Raw genomic sequence first — 22002 nt, 5'->3', positions numbered from 1 at the left:
TGACGAATTCACACGGAAATTCGGTCGCTATGTAATACGAGTACTATGTGTTCTGAGACATTCCCTTCTAAATCGAGTAACGTTTCTATGGAAGCGACAGGATTTTCTTTTGGGATACGACAATCTCATTTCCGATCCACTAATCCTTCTTTACTGCATCCCTCACGCCCACACATTGACGAACTCACACGGAAATTGCGTCGCTACGAAATACGAGTACTGTGTGTTCTAAGACATTTCCTTCTAAATCGAGTAACGTTTCTATGGAAACGACAGGATTTTCTTTTGGGATACGACAATCACATTTCCGATCCACTAATCCTTCTTTACTGCATCCCTCACTCCCAAACATTGACGAATTCACACGGAAATTCCGTCGCTATGAAATACGAGTACTATGTGTTCTAAGACATTTCCTTCTAAATCGAGTAACGTTTCTATGGAAACGACAGGATTTTTTTTGGGATACGACAATCACATTTCCGATCCACTAATCCGTCTTTACTGCATCCCTCACTCCCAAACATTTTAGAAATCACACGAAAATTCCGTCGCTATGAAATACGAGAATTATGTGTTCTAAGACATTTCCTTCTAAATCGAGTAACGTTTCTATGGAAACGACAGGATTTTCTTTTGGGATACGACAATCTCATTTCCGATCCACTAATCCTTCTTTACTGCATCCCTCACTCCCAGACATTGACGAATTCACACGGAAATTGCGTCGCTGTGAAATACGAGTACTATGTGTTCTAGGACATATCCTGCTAAATCGAGTAACGTTTCTATTTAAACGACTGCATTTTCTTTTGGGATACGGCAATCACATTTCCGATCCACTAATCCTTCTTTACTGCATACCTCACTCCCTAACATTGACGAATTCACACGGAACTTCCGTCGCTATGAAATACGAGTACTATGTGTTCTAAGACATTTCCTTCTAAATCGAGTAACGTTTCTATGGAAACGACAGGATTTTCATTTGGGATACGACGATCTCATTTCCGATCCACTAATCCTTCTTTACTGCATCCCTCACTCCCACACATTGACGAATTCACACGGAAATTGCGTCGCTATGAAATACGAGTCCTATGTGTTCTAAGACATTTTCTTCTAAATCGAGTAACGTTTCTATGGAAACGACAGGATTTTATTTGGGATACGACAATCACATTTCCGATCCACTAATCCTTCTTTACTGCATCCCTCACTCCCAAACATTTTAGAATTCACACGGAAATTCCGTCGCTATGAAATACGAGTACTATGTGTTCTAGGACATTTCCTCCTAAATCGAGTAACGTTTCTAAGGAAACGACATGATTTTCTTTTGGGATACGACAATCACATTTCCGATCCACTAATCCTTCTTTACTGCATCCCCCACTCCCAAACATTGACGAATTCACACGGAAATTCCGTCGCTATGAAATACGAGTACTATGTGTTCTAAGACATTTATTTCTAAATCGAGTAACGTTTCTATGGAAACGACAGGATTTTCTTTTGGGATATGACAATCACATTTCCGATCCACTAATCCTTCTTTACTGCATCCCACACTCCCAAACATTGACGAATTCACACGGAAATTCCGTCGCTATGAAATACGAGTACTATGTGTTCTAAGACATTTCCTTCTAAATCGAGTAACGTTTCTATGGAAACGACAGGATTTTCTTTTGGGATACGACAATCTCATTTCCGATCCACAAATCCTTCTTTACTGCATCCCCCACTCCCACACATTGACGAACTCACACGGAAATTGCGTCGCTATGAAATACGAGTACTATGTGTTCTAAGACATTTCCTTCTAAATCGAGTAACGTATCTATGGAAACGACATGATTTTCTTTTTAGATACGACAATCACATTTCCGATCCACTAATCCTTCTTTACTGCACTCCCTCACTCCCAAACATTGACGAATTCACACGGAAATTCCGTCGCTATGAAATACGAGTACTATGTGTTCTAAGACATTTTCTTCTAAACTGAGTAACGTTTCTATGGAAACGACAGGATTTTTTTTTGGTATACGACAATCACATTTCCGATCCACTAATCCTTCTTTACTGCATCCCTCACTCCCACACATTGACGAATTCACACGGAAATTGCGTCGCTATGAAATACGAGTACTATGTGTTCTAAGACATTTCCTTCTAAATCGAGTAACGTTTCTATGGAAACGACAGGATTTTCTTTTGGGATACGATAATCACATTTCCGATCCACTAATCCTTCTTTACTGCATCCCTCACTCCCAAACATTGCCAAATTCACACGGAAATTCCGTCGCTATGAAATACGAGAACTATGTGTTCTAAGACATTTCCTTCTAATTCGAGTAACGTTTCTATGGAAACGACAGGATTTTCTTTTGGAATACGACAATCACATTTCCGATCCACTAATCCTTCTTTACTGCATCCCTCACTCCCAAACATTGACGAATTTACACGGAACTTCCGTCGCTATGAAATACGAGTACTATGTGTTCTAAGACATTGCCTTCTAAATCGAGTAACGTTTCTATGGAAACGACAGGATTTTCTTTTGGGATACGACAATCACATTTCCGATCCACTAATCCTTCTTTACTGCATCCCTCACTCCCAAACATTGACGAATTCACACGGAAATTGCGTCGCTATGAAATACGAGTACTATGTGTTCTAAGACATTTCCTTCTAAATCGAGTAACGTTTCTATGGAAACGAAAGGATTTTCTTTTGGGATACGGCAATCACATTTCCGATCCACTAATCCTTCTTTACTGCATCCCTCACTCCCAAACATTGACGAATTCACACGGAAATTCCGTCGCTATGAAATACGAGTACTATGTGTTCTAAGACATTTCCTTCTAAAACGAGTAACGTTTCTTTGGAAACGACAGGATTTTCTTTTCGGTTTCGACAATCTCATTTGCGATCCACTAATCCTTCTTTACTGCATCCCTCACTCCCACACATTGCCGAATTCACCCGGAAATTGCGTCGCTATGAAATACGAGAACTATGTGTTCTAAGACATTTCCTTCTAAATCGAGTAACGTTTCTATGGAAACGACAGGATTTTCTTTTGGGATACGACAATCTCATTTCCGATCCACTAATCCTTCTTTACTGCATCCCTCACTCCCACACATTGACGAATTCACACGGAAATTGCGCCGCTATGAAATACGAGTACTATGTGTTCTAAGACATTTCCTTCTAAATCGAGTAACGTTTCTATGGAAACGACAGGATTTTTTTTTGGGATACGACAATCACATTTCCGATCCACTAATCCTTCTTTACTGCATCCTTCACTCCCAAACATTATAGAATTCACACGGAAATTCCGTCGCTATCAAGTACGAGTACTATGTGTTCTAAGACATTTCCTTCTAAATCGAGTAACGTTTCTATGGAAACGACAGGATTCTCTTTTGGGATACGACAATCTCATTTCCGATCCACTAATCCTTCTTTACTGCATCCCTCACTCCCAAACATTGACGATTTCACACGGACATTACGTCGCTATGAAATACGAGTACTATGTGTTCTAAGACATTTCCTTCTAAATCGAGTAACGTTTCTATGGAAACGACAGGATTTTCTTTTGGGATACGACAATCTCATTTCCGATCCATTAATCCTTCTTTACTGCATCCCTCACTCCCACACATTGACGAATTCACACGGAAATTGCGTCCCTATGAAATACGAGTACTATGTGTTCGAAGACATTTCCTTCTAAATCGAGTAACGTTTCTATGGAAACGACATGATTTTCTTTTGGGTAACGACAATCACATTTCCGATCCACTAATCCTTCTTTACTGCATCCCTCACTCCCAAACATTGACGAATTCACACGGAAATTGCGTCGCTATGAAATACGAGTACTATGTGTTCTAAGACATTTCCTTCTAAATCGAGTAACGTTTCTGTGGAAACGACAGGATTTTCTTTTGGGATACGACAATCACATTTTCCGATCCACTAATCCTTCTTTACTGCGTCCCTCACTCCCACACATTGACGAATTCACACGGAAATTGCGTCGCTATGAAATACGAGTACTATGTGTTCTAAGACATTTCCTTCTAAATCGAGTAACGTTTCTATGGAAACGACAGGATTTTCTTTTGGGATACGACAATCTCATTTCCGATCCATTAATCCTTCTTTACTGCATCCCTCACTAACACACATTGACGAATTCACACGGAAACTGCGTCGCTATGAAATACGAGTACTATGTGTTCTAAGACATTTCCTTCTAAATCGAGTAACGTTTCTATGGAAACGACATTATTTTCTTTTGGGATACGACCATCACATTTCCGATCCACTAATCCTTCCTTACTGCATCCCTCACTCCCACACATTGACGAATTCGCACGGAAATTGCGTCGCTATGAAATACGAGTACTATGTGTTCTAAGACATTTTATTCTAAATCGAGTAACGTTTCTATGGAAACGACAGGATTTTCTTTTGGGATACGACAATCTCATTTCCGATCCACTAATCCTTCTTTACTGCATCCCTCACTCCCACACATTGACGAATTCACACGGAAAATGCGTCGCTATGAAATACAAGTACTATGTGTTCTAAGACATTTCCTTCTAAATCGTGTAACGTTTCTATGGAAACGACAGGACTTTCTTTTGGGATACGACAATCTCATTTCCGATCCACTAATCCTTCTTTACTGCATCCCTCACTCCCACACATTGACGAATTCACACGGAATTTCAGTCGCTATGAAATACGAGTACTATGTGTTCTAAGACATTTCCTTCTAAATCGAGCAACGTTTCTATGGAAACGACAGGATTTTCTTTTGGGATACGACAATCTCATTTCCGATCCACTAATCCTTCTTTACTGCATCCCTCACGCCCACACATTGACGAACTCACACGGAAATTGCGTCGCTATGAAATACGAGTACTATGTGTTCTAAGACATTTCCTTCTAAATCGAGTAACGTTTCTATGGAAACCACAGGATTTTCTTTTGGGATACGACAATGACATTTCCGATCCACTAATCCTTCTTTACTGCATCCCTCACTCCCAAACATTCACGAATTCACACGGAAATTGCGTCGCTATGAAATACGAGTACTATGTGTTCTAAGACATTTCCTTCTAAATCGAGTAACGTTTCTATGGAAACGACAGGATTTTCTTTTGGGATACGACAATCACATTTCCGATCCACTAATCGTTCTTTACTGCATCCCTCACTCCCAAACATTGACGAATTCACACGGAAATTCCGTTGCTATGAAATACGAGTACTATGTGTTCTAAGACATTTCCTTCTAAATCGAGTAACGTTTCTATGGAAACGACAGGATTTTCTTTTGGGTTTCGACAATCTCATTTCCGATCCACTAACCCTTCTTTACTGCATCCCTCACTCCCACACATTGCCGAATTCACCCGGAAATTGCGTCGCTATGACATACGAGAACTATGTGTTCTAAGACATTTCCTTCTAAATCGAGTAACGTTTCTATGGAAACGACAGGATATTCTTTTGGGATACGACAATCTCATTTCCGATCCACTAATCCTTCTTTACTGCATCCCTCACTCCCACACATTGACGAATTCACACGGAAATTGCGTCGCTATGAAATACGAGTACTATGAGTTCTAAGACATTTCCTTCTAAATCGAGTAACGTTTCTATGGAAACGACAGGATTTTTTTTTGGGATACGACAATCACATTTCCGATCCACTAATCCTTCTTTACTGCATCCCTCACTCCCAAACATTGACGAATTCACACGGAAATTGCGTCGCTATGAAATACGAGTACTATGTGCTCTAAGACATTTCCTTCTAAATCGAGTAACGTTTGTATGGAAACGACAGGATTTTCATTTGGGATACGACAATCACATTTCCGATCCACTAATCCTTCTTTACTGCATCCCTCACTCCCAAACATTGACGAATTCACACGGAAATTCCGTCGCTATGAAATACGAGTACTATGTGTTCTGAGACATTCCCTTCTAAATCGAGTAACGTTTCTATGGAAACGACAGGATTTTCTTTTGGGATACGACAATCTCATTTCCGATCCACTAATCCTTCTTTACTGCATCCCTCACGCCCACACATTGACGAACTCACACGGAAATTGCGTCGCTACGAAATACGAGTACTATGTGTTCTAAGACATTTCCTTCTAAATCGAGTAACGTTTCTATGGAAACGACAGGATTTTCTTTTGGGATACGACAATCACATTTCCGATCCACTAATCCTTCTTTACTGCATCCCTCACTCCCAAACATTGACGAATTCACACGGAAATTCCGTCGCTATGAAATACGAGTACTATGTGTTCTAAGACATTTCCTTCTAAATCAAGTAACGTTTCTATGGAAACGACAGGATTTTCTATTGGGATACGACAATCACATTTCCGATCCACTAATCGTTCTTTACTGCATCCCTCACTCCCAAACATTGACGAATTCACACGGAAATTGCGTCGCTATGAAATACGAGTACTATGTGTTCTAAGACATTTCCTTCTAAATCGAGTAACGTTTCTATGGAAACGACAGGATTTTCCTTTGGGATACGACAATCTCATTTCCGATCCACTAATCCTTCTTTACTGCATCCCTCACTCCCACAAATTGACGAATTCACACGGAAATTGCGTCCCTATGAAATACGAGTACTATGTTTTCGAAGACATTTCCTTCTAAATCGAGTAACGTTTCTATGGAAACGACAGGATTTTCTTTTGGGATACGACAATCACATTTCCAATCCACTAATCGCTCTTTACTGCATCCCTCATTCCCAAACATTGACGAATTCACACGGAAACTGCGTCGCTATGAAATACGAGTACAATGTGTTCTAAGACATTTCCTTCTAAATCGAGTAACGTTTCTATGGAAACGACAGGACTTTCTTTTGGGATACGACAATCACATTTTCCGATCCACTAATCTTTCTTTACTGCATCCCTCACTCCCACACATTGACGAATTCACACGGAAATTGCGTCGCTATGAAATACGAGTACTATGTGTTCTAAGACATTTCCTTCTAAATCGAGTAACGTATCTATGGAAACGACTGGATTTTCTTTTGGGATACGACAATCTCAGTTCCGATCCATTAATCCTTCCTTACTGCATCCCTCACTCCCACACATTGACGAATTCACACGGAAATTGCGTCGCTATGAAATACGAGTCCTATGTGTTCTAAGACATTTCCTTCTAAATCGAGTAACGTTTCTATGGAAACGACAGGATTTTCTTTTGGGATACGACAATCACATTTCCGATCCACTAATCCTCCTTTACTGCATCCCTCACTCCCACACATTGACGAATTTACACGGAAATTGCGTCGCTATGAAATACGAGTACTATGTGTTCTAAGACATTAACTTCTAAATCGAGTAACGTTTCTATGGAAACGACAGGATTTTCTTTTGGGATACGACAATCTCATTTCCGATCCACTAATCCTTCTTTACTGCATCCCTCACTCCCACACATTGACGAATTCACACGGAAAATGCGTCGCTATAATATACAAGTACTATGTGTTCTAAGACATTTCCTTCTATATCGAGTAACGTTTCTATGGAAACGACAGGACTTTCTTTTGGGATACGGCAATCTCATTCCGGATCCACTAATCCTTCTTTACTGCATCCCTCACTCCCACACATTGACGAATTCACACGGAATTTCAGTCGCTATGAAATACGAGTACTATGTGTCCTAAGACATTTCCTTCTAAATCGAGCAACGTTTCTATGGAAACGACAGGATTTTCTTTTGGGATACGACAATCTGATTTCCGATCCACTAATCCTTCTTTACTGCATCCCACACTCCCAAACATTGACGAATTCACACGGAAATTGCGTCGCTATGAAATACGAGTGCTATGTGTTCTAAGACAATTCCTTCTAAATCGAGTAACGTTTCTATGGAAACGACAGGATTTTCTTTTGGGATACGACAATCACATTTCCGATCCACTAATCCTTCTTTACTGCATCCCTCACTCCCACACATTGACGAATTCACACGGAAATTGCGTCGCTATGAAATACGAGTACTATGTGTTCTAAGACATTTCCTTCTAAATCGAGTAACGTTTCTATGGAAACGACAGGATTTTCTTTTGGGATACGACTATCACATTTCCGATCCACTAATCCTTCTTTACTGCATCCCTCACTCCCAAACATTGACGAATTCACACGGAATCTCAGTCGCTATGAAATACGAGTACTATGTGTTCTAAGACATTTCCTTCTAAATCGAGCAACGTTTCTATGGAAACGACAGGATTTTCTTTTGGGATACGACAATCTCATTTCCGATCCACTAATCCTTCTTTACTGCATCCCTCACTCCCACACATTGACGAATTCACACGGAAATTGCGTCCCTATGAAATACGAGTACTATGTGTTCGAAGACATTTCCTTCTAAATCGAGTAACGTTTCTATGGAAACGACAGGATTTTCTTTTGGGATACGACAATCACATTTCCAATCCACTAATCCTTCTTTACTGCATCCCTCACTCCCATACATTGACGAATTCACACGGAAATTGCGTCGCTATGAAATACGAGTACTATGTGTTCTAAGACATTTCCTTCTAAATCGAGTAACGTTTCTATGGAAACGACAGGATTTTCTTTTGGGATACGACAATCACATTTTCCGATCCACTAATCCTTCTTTACTGCATCCCTCACTCCCACACATTGACGAATTCACACGGAAATTGCGTCGCTATGAAATACGAGTACTATGTGTTCTAAGACATTTCCTTCTAAATCGAGTAACGTTTCTATGGAAACGACAGGATTTTCTTTTGGGATACGACAATCTCATTTCCGATCCATTAATCCTTCTTTACTGCATCCCTCACTCCCACACATTGACGAATTCACACGGAAATTGCGTCGCTATGAAATACGAGTACTATGTGTTCTAAAACGTTTCCTTTTAAATCGAGTAACGTTTCTATGGAAACGACAGGATTTTCTTTTGGGATACGACAATCACATTTCCGATCCACTAATCCTTCTTTACTGCATCCCTCACTCCCACACATTGACGAATTCGCACGGAAATTGCGTCGCTATGAAATACAAGTACTATGTGTTCTAAGACATTTCCTTCTAAATCGAGTAACGTTTCTATGGAAACGACAGGATTTTCTTTTGGGATACGACAATCTCATTTCCGATCCACTAATCCATCTTTACTGCATCCCTCACTCCCACACATTGACGAATTCACGCGGAAAATGCGTCGCTATGAAATACGAGTACTATGTGTTCTAAGACATTTCCTTCTAAATCGAGTAACGTTTCTATGGAAACGACAGGCCTTTCTTTTGGGATACGACAATCTCATTTCCGATCCACTAATCCTTCTTTACTGCATCCCTCACTCCCACACATTGACGAATTCACACGGAATTTCAGTCGCTATGAAATACGAGTACTATGTGTTCTAAGAAATTTCCTTCTAAATCGAGCAACATTTCTATGGAAACGACAGGATTTTCTTTTGGGATACGACAATCCCATTTCCGATCCACTAATCCTTCTTTACTGCATCCCTCACTCCCAAACATTGACGAATTCACACGGAAATTGCGTCGCTATGAAATATGAGTACTATGTGCTGTAAGACATTTCCTTCTAAATCGAGTAACGTTTCTATGGAAACGACAGGATTTTCTTTTGGGATACGACAATCACATTTCCGATCCCCTAATCCTTCTTTACTGCATCCCTAACTCCCACACATTGACGAATTCACACGGAATTTGCGTCGCTATGAAATACGAGTACTATGTGATCTAAGACATTTCCTTCTAAATCGAGTAACGTTTCTATGGAAACGACAGGATTTTCTTTTGGGATACGACAATCACATTTCCGATCCACTAATCCTTCTTTACTGCATCCCTCACTCCCACACATTGACGAATTCACACGGAAAATGCATCGCCATGAAATACGAGTACTATGTGTTCTATGACATTTCCTTCTAAATCGAGTAACGTTTCTATGGAAACGACGGGACTTTCTTTTGGGATACGACAATCTCATTTCCGATCCACTAATCCTTCTTTACTGCATCCCTCACTCCCACACACTGACGAATTCACACGTAAAGTCCGTCGCTATGAAATTCGAGTACTATGTGTTCTAAGACATTTCCTTCTAAATCGAGTAACGTAGCTATGGAAACGACAGGATTTTCTTTTGAAATACGACAATCACATTTCCGATCCACTAATCCTTCTTTACTGCATCCCTCACTCCCACACACTGACGAATTCACACGGAAATTCCGTCGCTATGAAATACGAGTACTATGTGTTCTAAGACATTTCCTTCTAAATCGAGTAACGTTTCTATGGAAACGGCAGGATTTTCTTTTGGGATACGACAATCTCATTTCCGATCCACTAATCCTTCTTTACTGCATCCCTCACTCCCAAACATTGACGAATTCACACGGAAAATGCGTCGCTATGAAATACGAGTACTATGTGTTCTAAGACATTTCCTTCTAAATCGAGTAACGTTTCTATGGAAACGACAGGATTTTCTTTTGGGATACGACAATCACATTTCCGATCCACTAATCCTTCTTTACTGCATCCCTCACTCCCACACATTGACGAATTCACACGGAAATTGCGTCGCTATGAAATACGAGTACTATGTGTTCTAAGACATTGCCTTCTAAATCGAGTTACGTTTCTATGGAAACGACAGGATTTTCTTTTGGGATACGACAATCACATTTCCGATCCACTAATCCTTATTTACTGCATCCCTCACTCCCAAACATTGACGAATTCACACGGAAATTGCGTCGCTATGAAATACGAGTACTATGTGTTCTAGGACATTTCCTTCTAAATCGAGTAACGTTTCTATGGAAACGAAAGGATTTTCTTTTGGGATACGGCAATCACATTTCCGATCCACTAATCCTTCTTTACTGCATCCCTCACTCCCAAACATTGACGAATTCACACGGAAATTCCGTCGCTATGAAATACGAGTACTATGTGTTCTAAGACATTTCCTTCTAAAACGAGTAACGTTTCTTTGGAAACGACAGGATTTTCTTTTCGGTTTCGACAATCTCATTTGCGATCCACTAATCCTTCTTTACTGCATCCCTCACTCCCACACATTGCCGAATTCACCCGGAAATTGCGTCGCTATGAAATACGAGAACTATGTGTTCTAAGACATTTCCTTCTAAATCGAGTAACGTTTCTATGGAAACGACAGGATTTTCTTTTGGGATACGACAATCTCATTTCCGATCCACTAATCCTTCTTTACTGCATCCCTCACTCCCACACATTGACGAATTCACACGGAAATTGCGTCGCTATGAAATACGAGTACTATGTGTTCTAAGACATTTCCTTCTAAATCGAGTAACGTTTCTATGGAAACGACAGGATTTTTTTTTGGGATACGACAATCACATTTCCGATCCACTAATCCTTCTTTACTGCATCCTTCACTCCCAAACATTATAGAATTCACACGGAAATTCCGTCGCTATCAAGTACGAGTACTATGTGTTCTAAGACATTTCCTTCTAAATCGAGTAACGTTTCTATGGAAACGACAGGATTCTCTTTTGGGATACGACAATCTCATTTCCGATCCACTAATCCTTCTTTACTGCATCCCTCACTCCCAAACATTGACGATTTCACACGGACATTACGTCGCTATGAAATACGAGTACTATGTGTTCTAAGACATTTCCTTCTAAATCGAGTAACGTTTCTATGGAAACGACAGGATTTTCTTTTGGGATACGACAATCTCAATTCCGATCCATTAATCCTTCTTTACTGCATCCCTCACTCCCACACATTGACGAATTCACACGGAAATTGCGTCCCTATGAAATACGAGTACTATGTGTTCGAAGACATTTCCTTCTAAATCGAGTAACGTTTCTATGGAAACGACATGATTTTCTTTTGGGAAACGACAATCACATTTCCGATCCACTAATCCTTCTTTACTGCATCCCTCACTCCCAAACATTGACGAATTCACACGGAAATTTCGTCGCTATGAAATACGAGTACTATGTGTTCTAAGACATTTCCTTCTAAATCGAGTAACGTTTCTGTGGAAACGACAGGATTTTCTTTTGGGATACGACAATCACATTTTCCGATCCACTAATCCTTCTTTACTGCGTCCCTCACTCCCACACATTGACGAATTCACACGGAAATTGCGTCGCTATGAAATACGAGTACTATGTGTTCTAAGACATTTCCTTCTAAATCGAGTAACGTTTCTATGGAAACGACAGGATTTTCTTTTGGGATACGACAATCTCATTTCCGATCCATTAATCCTTCTTTACTGCATCCCTCACTAACACACATTGACGAATTCACACGGAAATTGCGTCGCTATGAAATACGAGTACTATGTGTTCTAAGACATTTCCTTCTAAATCGAGTAACGTTTCTATGGAAACGACATTATTTTCTTTTGGGATACGACCATCACATTTCCGATCCACTAATCCTTCCTTACTGCATCCCTCACTCCCACACATTGACGAATTCGCACGGAAATTGCGTCGCTATGAAATACGAGTACTATGTGTTCTAAGACATTTCCTTCTAAATCGAGTAACGTTTCTATGGAATCGACAGGATTTTCTTTTGGGATACGACAATCTCATTTCCGATCCACTAATCCTTCTTTACTGCATCCCTCACTCCCACACATTGACGAATTCACACGGAAAATGCGTCGCTATGAAATACAAGTACTATGTGTTCTAAGACATTTCCTTCTAAATCGAGTAACGTTTCTATGGAAACGACAGGATTTTCTTTTGGGTTTCGACAATCTCATTTCCGATCCACTAATCCTTCTTTACTGCATCCCTCACTCCCACACATTCACGAATTCACACGGAAATTGCGTCGCTATGAAATACGAGTAGTATGTGTTCTAAGACATTTCCTTCTAAATCGAGTAACGTTTCTATGGAAACGACAGGATTTTCTTTTGGGATACGACAATCACATTTCCGATCCACTAATCGTTCTTTACTGCATCCCTCACTCCCAAACATTGACGAATTCACACGGAAATTCCGTTGCTATGAAATACGAGTACTATGTGTTCTAAGACATTTCCTTCTAAATCGAGTAACGTTTCTATGGAAACGACAGGATTTTCTTTTGGGTTTCGACAATCTCATTTCCGATCCACTAATCCTTCTTTACTGCATCCCTCACTCCCACACATTGCCGAATTCACCCGGAAATTGCGTCGCTATGACATACGAGAACTATGTGTTCTAAGACATTTCCTTCTAAATCGAGTAACGTTTCTATGGAAACGACAGGATATTCTTTTGGGATACGACAATCTCATTTCCGATCCACTAATCCTTCTTTACTGCATCCCTCACTGCCACACATTGACGAATTCACACGGAAATTGCGTCGCTATGAAATACGAGTACTATGAGTTCTAAGACATTTCCTTCTAAATCGAGTAACGTTTCTATGGAAACGACAGGATTTTTTTTTGGGATACGACAATCACATTTCCGATCCACTAATCCTTCTTTACTGCATCCCTCACTCCCAAACATTGACGAATTCACACGGAAATTGCGTCGCTATGAAATACGAGTACTATGTGCTCTAAGACATTTCCTTCTAAATCGAGTAACGTTTGTATGGAAACGACAGGATTTTCATTTGGGATACGACAATCACATTTCCGATCCACTAATCCTTCTTTACTGCATCCCTCACTCCCACACATTGCCGAATTCACCCGGAAATTGCGTCGCTATGAAATACGAGAACTATGTGTTCTAAGACATTTCCTTCTAAATCGAGTAACGTTTCTATGGAAACGACAGGATTTTCTTTTGGGATACGACAATCTCATTTCCGATCCACTAATCCTTCTTTACTGCATCCCTCACTCCCACACATTGACGAATTCACACGGAAATTGCGTCGCTATGAAATACGAGTACTATGTGTTCTAAGACATTTCCTTCTAAATCGAGTAACGTTTCTATGGAAACGACAGGATTTTTTTTTGGGATACGACAATCACATTTCCGATCCACTAATCCTTCTTTACTGCATCCTTCACTCCCAAACATTATAGAATTCACACGGAAATTCCGTCGCTATCAAGTACGAGTACTATGTGTTCTAAGACATTTCCTTCTAAATCGAGTAACGTTTCTATGGAAACGACAGGATTCTCTTTTGGGATACGACAATCACATTTCCGATCCACTAATCCTTCTTTACTGCATCCCTCACTCCCACACATTGACGAATTCACACGGAAATTGCGTCGCTATGAAATACGAGTACTATGTGTTCTAAGACATTGCCTTCTAAATCGAGTTACGTTTCTATGGAAACGACAGGATTTTCTTTTGGGATACGACAATCACATTTCCGATCCACTAATCCTTCTTTACTGCATCCCTCACTCCCAAACATTGACGAATTCACACGGAAATTGCGTCGCTATGAAATACGAGTACTATGTGTTCTAGGACATTTCCTTCTAAATCGAGTAACGTTTCTATGGAAACGAAAGGATTTTCTTTTGGGATACGGCAATCACATTTCCGATCCACTAATCCTTCTTTACTGCATCCCTCACTCCCAAACATTGACGAATTCACACGGAAATTCCGTCGCTATGAAATACGAGTACTATGTGTTCTAAGACATTTCCTTCTAAAACGAGTAACGTTTCTTTGGAAACGACAGGATTTTCTTTTCGGTTTCGACAATCTCATTTGCGATCCACTAATCCTTCTTTACTGCATCCCTCACTCCAACACATTGCCGAATTCACCCGGAAATTGCGTCGCTATGAAATACGAGAACTATGTGTTCTAAGACATTTCCTTCTAAATCGAGTAACGTTTCTATGGAAACGACAGGATTTTCTTTTGGGATACGACAATCTCATTTCCGATCCACTAATCCTTCTTTACTGCATCCCTCACTCCCACACATTGACGAATTCACACGGAAATTGCGTCGCTATGAAATACGAGTACTATGTGTTCTAAGACATTTCCTTCTAAATCGAGTAACGTTTCTATGGAAACGACAGGATTTTTTTTTGGGATACGACAATCACATTTCCGATCCACTAATCCTTCTTTACTGCATCCTTCACTCCCAAACATTATAGAATTCACACGGAAATTCCGTCGCTATCAAGTACGAGTACTATGTGTTCTAAGACATTTCCTTCTAAATCGAGTAACGTTTCTATGGAAACGACAGGATTCTCTTTTGGGATACGACAATCTCATTTCCGATCCACTAATCCTTCTTTACTGCATCCCTCACTCCCAAACATTGACGATTTCACACGGACATTACGTCGCTATGAAATACGAGTACTATGTGTTCTAAGACATTTCCTTCTAAATCGAGTAACGTTTCTATGGAAACGACAGGATTTTCTTTTGGGATACGACAATCTCATTTCCGATCCATTAATCCTTCTTTACTGCATCCCTCACTCCCACACATTGACGAATTCACACGGAAATTGCGTCCCTATGAAATACGAGTACTATGTGTTCGAAGACATTTCCTTCTAAATCGAGTAACGTTTCTATGGAAACGACATGATTTTCTTTTGGGAAACGACAATCACATTTCCGATCCACTAATCCTTCTTTACTGCATCCCTCACTCCCAAACATTGACGAATTCACACGGAAATTGCGTCGCTATGAAATACGAGTACTATGTGTTCTAAGACATTTCCTTCTAAATCGAGTAACGTTTCTGTGGAAACGACAGGATTTTCTTTTGGGATACGACAATCACATTTTCCGATCCACTAATCCTTCTTTACTGCGTCCCTCACTCCCACACATTGACGAATTCACACGGAAATTGCGTCGCTATGAAATACGAGTACTATGTGTTCTAAGACATTTCCTTCTAAATCGAGTAACGTTTCTATGGAAACGACAGGATTTTCTTTTGGGATACGACAATCTCATTTCCGATCCATTAATCCTTCTTTACTGCATCCCTCACTAACACACATTGACGAATTCACACGGAAATTGCGTCGCTATGAAATACGAGTACTATGTGTTCTAAGACATTTCCTTCTAAATCGAGTAACGTTTCTATGGAAACGACATTATTTTCTTTTGGGATACGACCATCACATTTCCGATCCACTAATCCTTCCTTACTGCATCCCTCACTCCCACACATTGACGAATTCGCACGGAAATTGCGTCGCTATGAAATACGAGTACTATGTGTTCTAAGACATTTCCTTCTAAATCGAGTAACGTTTCTATGGAAACGACAGGATTTTCTTTTGGGATACGACAATCTCATTTCCGATCCACTAATCCTTCTTTACTGCATCCCTCACTCCCACACATTGACGAATTCACACGGAAAATGCGTCGCTATGAAATACAAGTACTATGTGTTCTAAGACATTTCCTTCTAAATCGAGTAACGTTTCTATGGAAACGACAGGATTTTCTTTTGGGTTTCGACAATCTCATTTCCGATCCACTAATCCTTCTTTACTGCATCCCTCACTCCCACACATTCACGAATTCACACGGAAATTGCGTCGCTATGAAATACGAGTAGTATGTGTTCTAAGACATTTCCTTCTAAATCGAGTAACGTTTCTATGGAAACGACAGGATTTTCTTTTGGGATACGACAATCACATTTCCGATCCACTAATCGTTCTTTACTGCATCCCTCACTCCCAAACATTGACGAATTCACACGGAAATTCCGTTGCTATGAAATACGAGTACTATGTGTTCTAAGACATTTCCTTCTAAATCGAGTAACGTTTCTATGGAAACGACAGGATTTTCTTTTGGGTTTCGACAATCTCATTTCCGATCCACTAATCCTTCTTTACTGCATCCCTCACTCCCACACATTGCCGAATTCACCCGGAAATTGCGTCGCTATGACATACGAGAACTATGTGTTCTAAGACATTTCCTTCTAAATCGAGTAACGTTTCTATGGAAACGACAGGATATTCTTTTGGGATACGACAATCTCATTTCCGATCCACTAATCCTTCTTTACTGCATCCCTCACTGCCACACATTGACGAATTCACACGGAAATTGCGTCGCTATGAAATACGAGTACTATGAGTTCTAAGACATTTCCTTCTAAATCGAGTAACGTTTCTATGGAAACGACAGGATTTTTTTTTGGGATACGACAATCACATTTCCGATCCACTAATCCTTCTTTACTGCATCCCTCACTCCCAAACATTGACGAATTCACACGGAAATTGCGTCGCTATGAAATACGAGTACTATGTGCTCTAAGACATTTCCTTCTAAATCGAGTAACGTTTGTATGGAAACGACAGGATTTTCATTTGGGATACGACAATCACATTTCCGATCCACTAATCCTTCTTTACTGCATCCCTCACTCCCAAACATTGACGAATTCACACGGAAATTCCGTCGCTATGAAATACGAGTACTATGTGTTCTGAGACATTCCCTTCTAAATCGAGTAACGTTTCTATGGAAACGACAGGATTTTCTTTTGGGATACGACAATCTCATTTCCGATCCACTAATCCTTCTTTACTGCATCCCTCACGCCCACACATTGACGAACTCACACGGAAATTGCGTCGCTACGAAATACGAGTACTATGTGTTCTAAGACATTTCCTTCTAAATCGAGTAACGTTTCTATGGAAACGACAGGATTTTCTTTTGGGATACGACAATCACATTTCCGATCCACTAATCCTTCTTTACTGCATCCCTCACTCCCAAACATTGACGAATTCACACGGAAATTCCGTCGCTATGAAATACGAGTACTATGTGTTCTAAGACATTTCCTTCTAAATCAAGTAACGTTTCTATGGAAACGACAGGATTTTCTTTTGGGATACGACAATCACATTTCCGATCCACTAATCGTTCTTTACTGCATCCCTCACTCCCAAACATTGACGAATTCACACGGAAATTGCGTCGCTATGAAATACGAGTACTATGTGTTCTAAGACATTTCCTTCTAAATCGAGTAACGTTTCTATGGAAACGACAGGATTTTCCTTTGGGATACGACAATCTCATTTCCGATCCACTAATCCTTCTTTACTGCATCCCTCACTCCCACAAATTGACGAATTCACACGGAAATTGCGTCCCTATGAAATACGAGTACTATGTTTTCGAAGACATTTCCTTCTAAATCGAGTAACGTTTCTATGGAAACGACAGGATTTTCTTTTGGGATACGACAATCACATTTCCAATCCACTAATCGCTCTTTACTGCATCCCTCATTCCCAAACATTGACGAATTCACACGGAAACTGCGTCGCTATGAAATACGAGTACTATGTGTTCTAAGACATTTCCTTCTAAATCGAGTAACGTTTCTATGGAAACGACAGGACTTTCTTTTGGGATACGACAATCACATATTCCGATCCACTAATCTTTCTTTACTGCATCCCTCACTCCCACACATTGACGAATTCACACGGAAATTGCGTCGCTATGAAATACGAGTACTATGTGTTCTAAGACATTTCCTTCTAAATCGAGTAACGTTTCTATGGAAACGACAGGATTTTCTTTTGGGATACGACAATCTCAGGTCCGATCCATTAATCCTTCCTTACTGCATCCCTCACTCCCACACATTGACGAATTCACACGGAAATTGCGTCGCTATGAAATACGAGTCCTATGTGTTCTAAGACATTTCCTTCTAAATCGAGTAACGTTTCTATGGAAACGACAGGATTTTCTTTTGGGATACGACAATCACATTTCCGATCCACTAATCCTTCTTTACTGCATCCCTCACTCCCACACATTGACGAATTTACACGGAAATTGCGTCGCTATGAAATACGAGTACTATGTGTTCTAAGACATTAACTTCTAAATCGAGTAACGTTTCTATGGAAACGACAGGATTTTCTTTTGGGATACGACAATCTCATTTCCGATCCACTAATCCTTCTTTACTGCATCCCTCACTCCCACACATTGACGAATTCACACGGAAATTGCGTCGCTATGAAATACGAGTACTATGTGTTCTAAGACAATTCCTTCTAAATCGAGTAACGTTTCTATGGAAACGACAGGATTTTCTTTTGGGATACGACAATCACATTTCCGATCCACTAATCCTTCTTTACTGCATCCCTCACTCCCACACATTGACGAATTCACACGGAAATTGCGTCGCTATGAAATACGAGTACTATGTGTTCTAAGACATTTCCTTCTAAATCGAGTAACCTTTCTATGGAAACGACAGGATTTTCTTTTGGGATACGACTATCACATTTCCGATCCACTAATCCTTCTTTACTGCATCCCTCACTCCCAAACATTGACGAATTCACACGGAATCTCAGTCGCTATGAAATACGAGTACTATGTGTTCTAAGACATTTCCTTCTAAATCGAGCAACGTTTCTATGGAAACGACAGGATTTTCTTTTGGGATACGACAATCTCATTTCCGATCCACTAATCCTTCTTTACTGCATCCCTCACTCCCACACATTGACGAATTCACACGGAAATTGCGTCCCTATGAAATACGAGTACTATGTGTTCGAAGACATTTCCTTCTAAATCGAGTAACGTTTCTATGGAAACGACAGGATTTTCTTTTGGGATACGACAATCACATTTCCGATCCACTAATCCTTCTTTACTGCATCCCTCACTCCCAAACATTGACGAATTCACACGGAAATTGCGTCGCTATGAAATACGAGTACTATGTGTTCTAAGACATTTCCTTCTAAATCGAGTAACGTTTCTATGGAAACGACAGGATTTTCTTTTGGGATACGACAATCACATTTTCCGATCCACTAATCCTTCTTTACTGCATCCCTCACTCCCACACATTGACGAATTCACACGGAAATTGCGTCGCTATGAAATACGAGTACTATGTGTTCTAAGACATTTCCTTCTAAATCGAGTAACGTTTCTATGGAAACGACAGGATTTTCTTTTGGGATACGACAATCTCATTTCCGATCCATTAATCCTTCTTTACTGCATCCCTCACTCCCACACATTGACGAATTCACACGGAAATTGCGTCGCTATGAAATACGAGTACTATGTGTTCTAAAACGTTTCCTTTTAAATCGAGTAACGTTTCTATGGAAACGACAGGATTTTCTTTTGGGATACGACAATCACATTTCCGATCCACTAATCCTTCTTTACTGCATCCCTCACTCCCACACATTGACGAATTCGCACGGAAATTGCGTCGCTATGAAATACGAGTACTATGTGATCTAAAACATTTCCTTCTAAATCGAGTAACGTTTCTATGGAAACGACAGGATTTTCTTTTGGGATACGACAATCACATTTCCGATCCACTAATCCTTCTTTACTGCATCCCTCACTCCCACACATTGACGAATTCGCACGGAAATTTCGTCGCTATGAAATACAAGTACTATGTGTTCTAAGACATTTCCTTCTAAATCGAGTAACGTTTCTATGGAAACGACAGGATTTTCTTTTGGGATACGACAATCACATTTCCGATCCCCTAATCCTTCTTTACTGCATCCCTCACTCCCACACATTGACGAATTCACACGGAAATTGCGTCGCTATGAAATACGAGTACTATGTGATCTAAGACATTTCCTTCTAAATCGAGTAACGTTTCTATGGAAACGACAGGATTTTCTTTTGGGATACGACAATCACATTTCCGATCCACTAATCCTTCTTTACTGCATCCCTCACTCCCAAACATTGACGAATTCACACGGAATTTCAGTCGCTATGAAATACGAGTACTATGTGTTCTAAGACATTTCCTTCTAAATCGAGCAACGTTTCTATGGAAACGACAGGATTTTCTTTTGGGATACGACAATCTCATTTCCGATCCACTAATCCTTCTTTACTGCATCCCTCACTCCCAAACATTGACGAATTCACACGGAAATTGCGTCGCTATGAAATACGAGTACTATGTGTTCTAAGACATTTCCTTCCAAATCGAGTCACGTTTCTATGGAAACGACAGGATTTTCTTTTGGGATACGACAATCACATTTCCGATCCACTAATCCTTCTTTACTGCATCCCTCACTCCCACACATTGACGAATTCACACGGAAAATGCATCGCCATGAAATACGAGTACTATGTGTTCTATGACATTTCCTTCTAAATCGAGTAACGTTTCTATGGAAACGACGGGACTTTCTTTTGGGATACGACAATCTCATTTCCGATCCACTAATCCTTCTTTACTGCATCCCTCACTCCCACACACTGACGAATTCACGCGTAAAGTCCGTCGCTATGAAATTCGAGTACTATGTGTTCTAAGACATTTCCTTCTAAATCGAGTAACGTAGCTATGGAAACGACAGGATTTTCTTTTGAAATACGACAATCACATTTCCGATCCACTAATCCTTCTTTACTGCATCCCTCACTCCCACACACTGACGAATTCACACGGAAATTCCGTCGCTATGAAATACGAGTACTATGTGTTCTAAGACATTTCCTTCTAAATCGAGTAACGTTTCTATGGAAACGGCAGGATTTTCTTTTGGGATACGACAATCTCATTTCCGATCCACTAATCCTTCTTTACTGCATCCCTCACTCCCAAACATTGACGAATTCACACGGAAAATGCGTCGCTATGAAATACGAGTACTATGTGTTCTAAGACATTTCCTTCTAAATCGAGTAACGTTTCTATGGAAACGACAGGATTTTCTTTTGGGGTACGACAATCACATTTCCGATCCACTAATCCTTCTTTACTGCATCCCTCACTCCCAC

Source organism: Schistocerca piceifrons, chromosome 7, assembly GCF_021461385.2.
Source record: "Schistocerca piceifrons isolate TAMUIC-IGC-003096 chromosome 7, iqSchPice1.1, whole genome shotgun sequence".
In the NCBI taxonomy this organism is placed as follows: Eukaryota; Metazoa; Arthropoda; class Insecta; order Orthoptera; family Acrididae; genus Schistocerca; species Schistocerca piceifrons.
Note: the sequence above shows the minus strand (reverse complement) of the source record.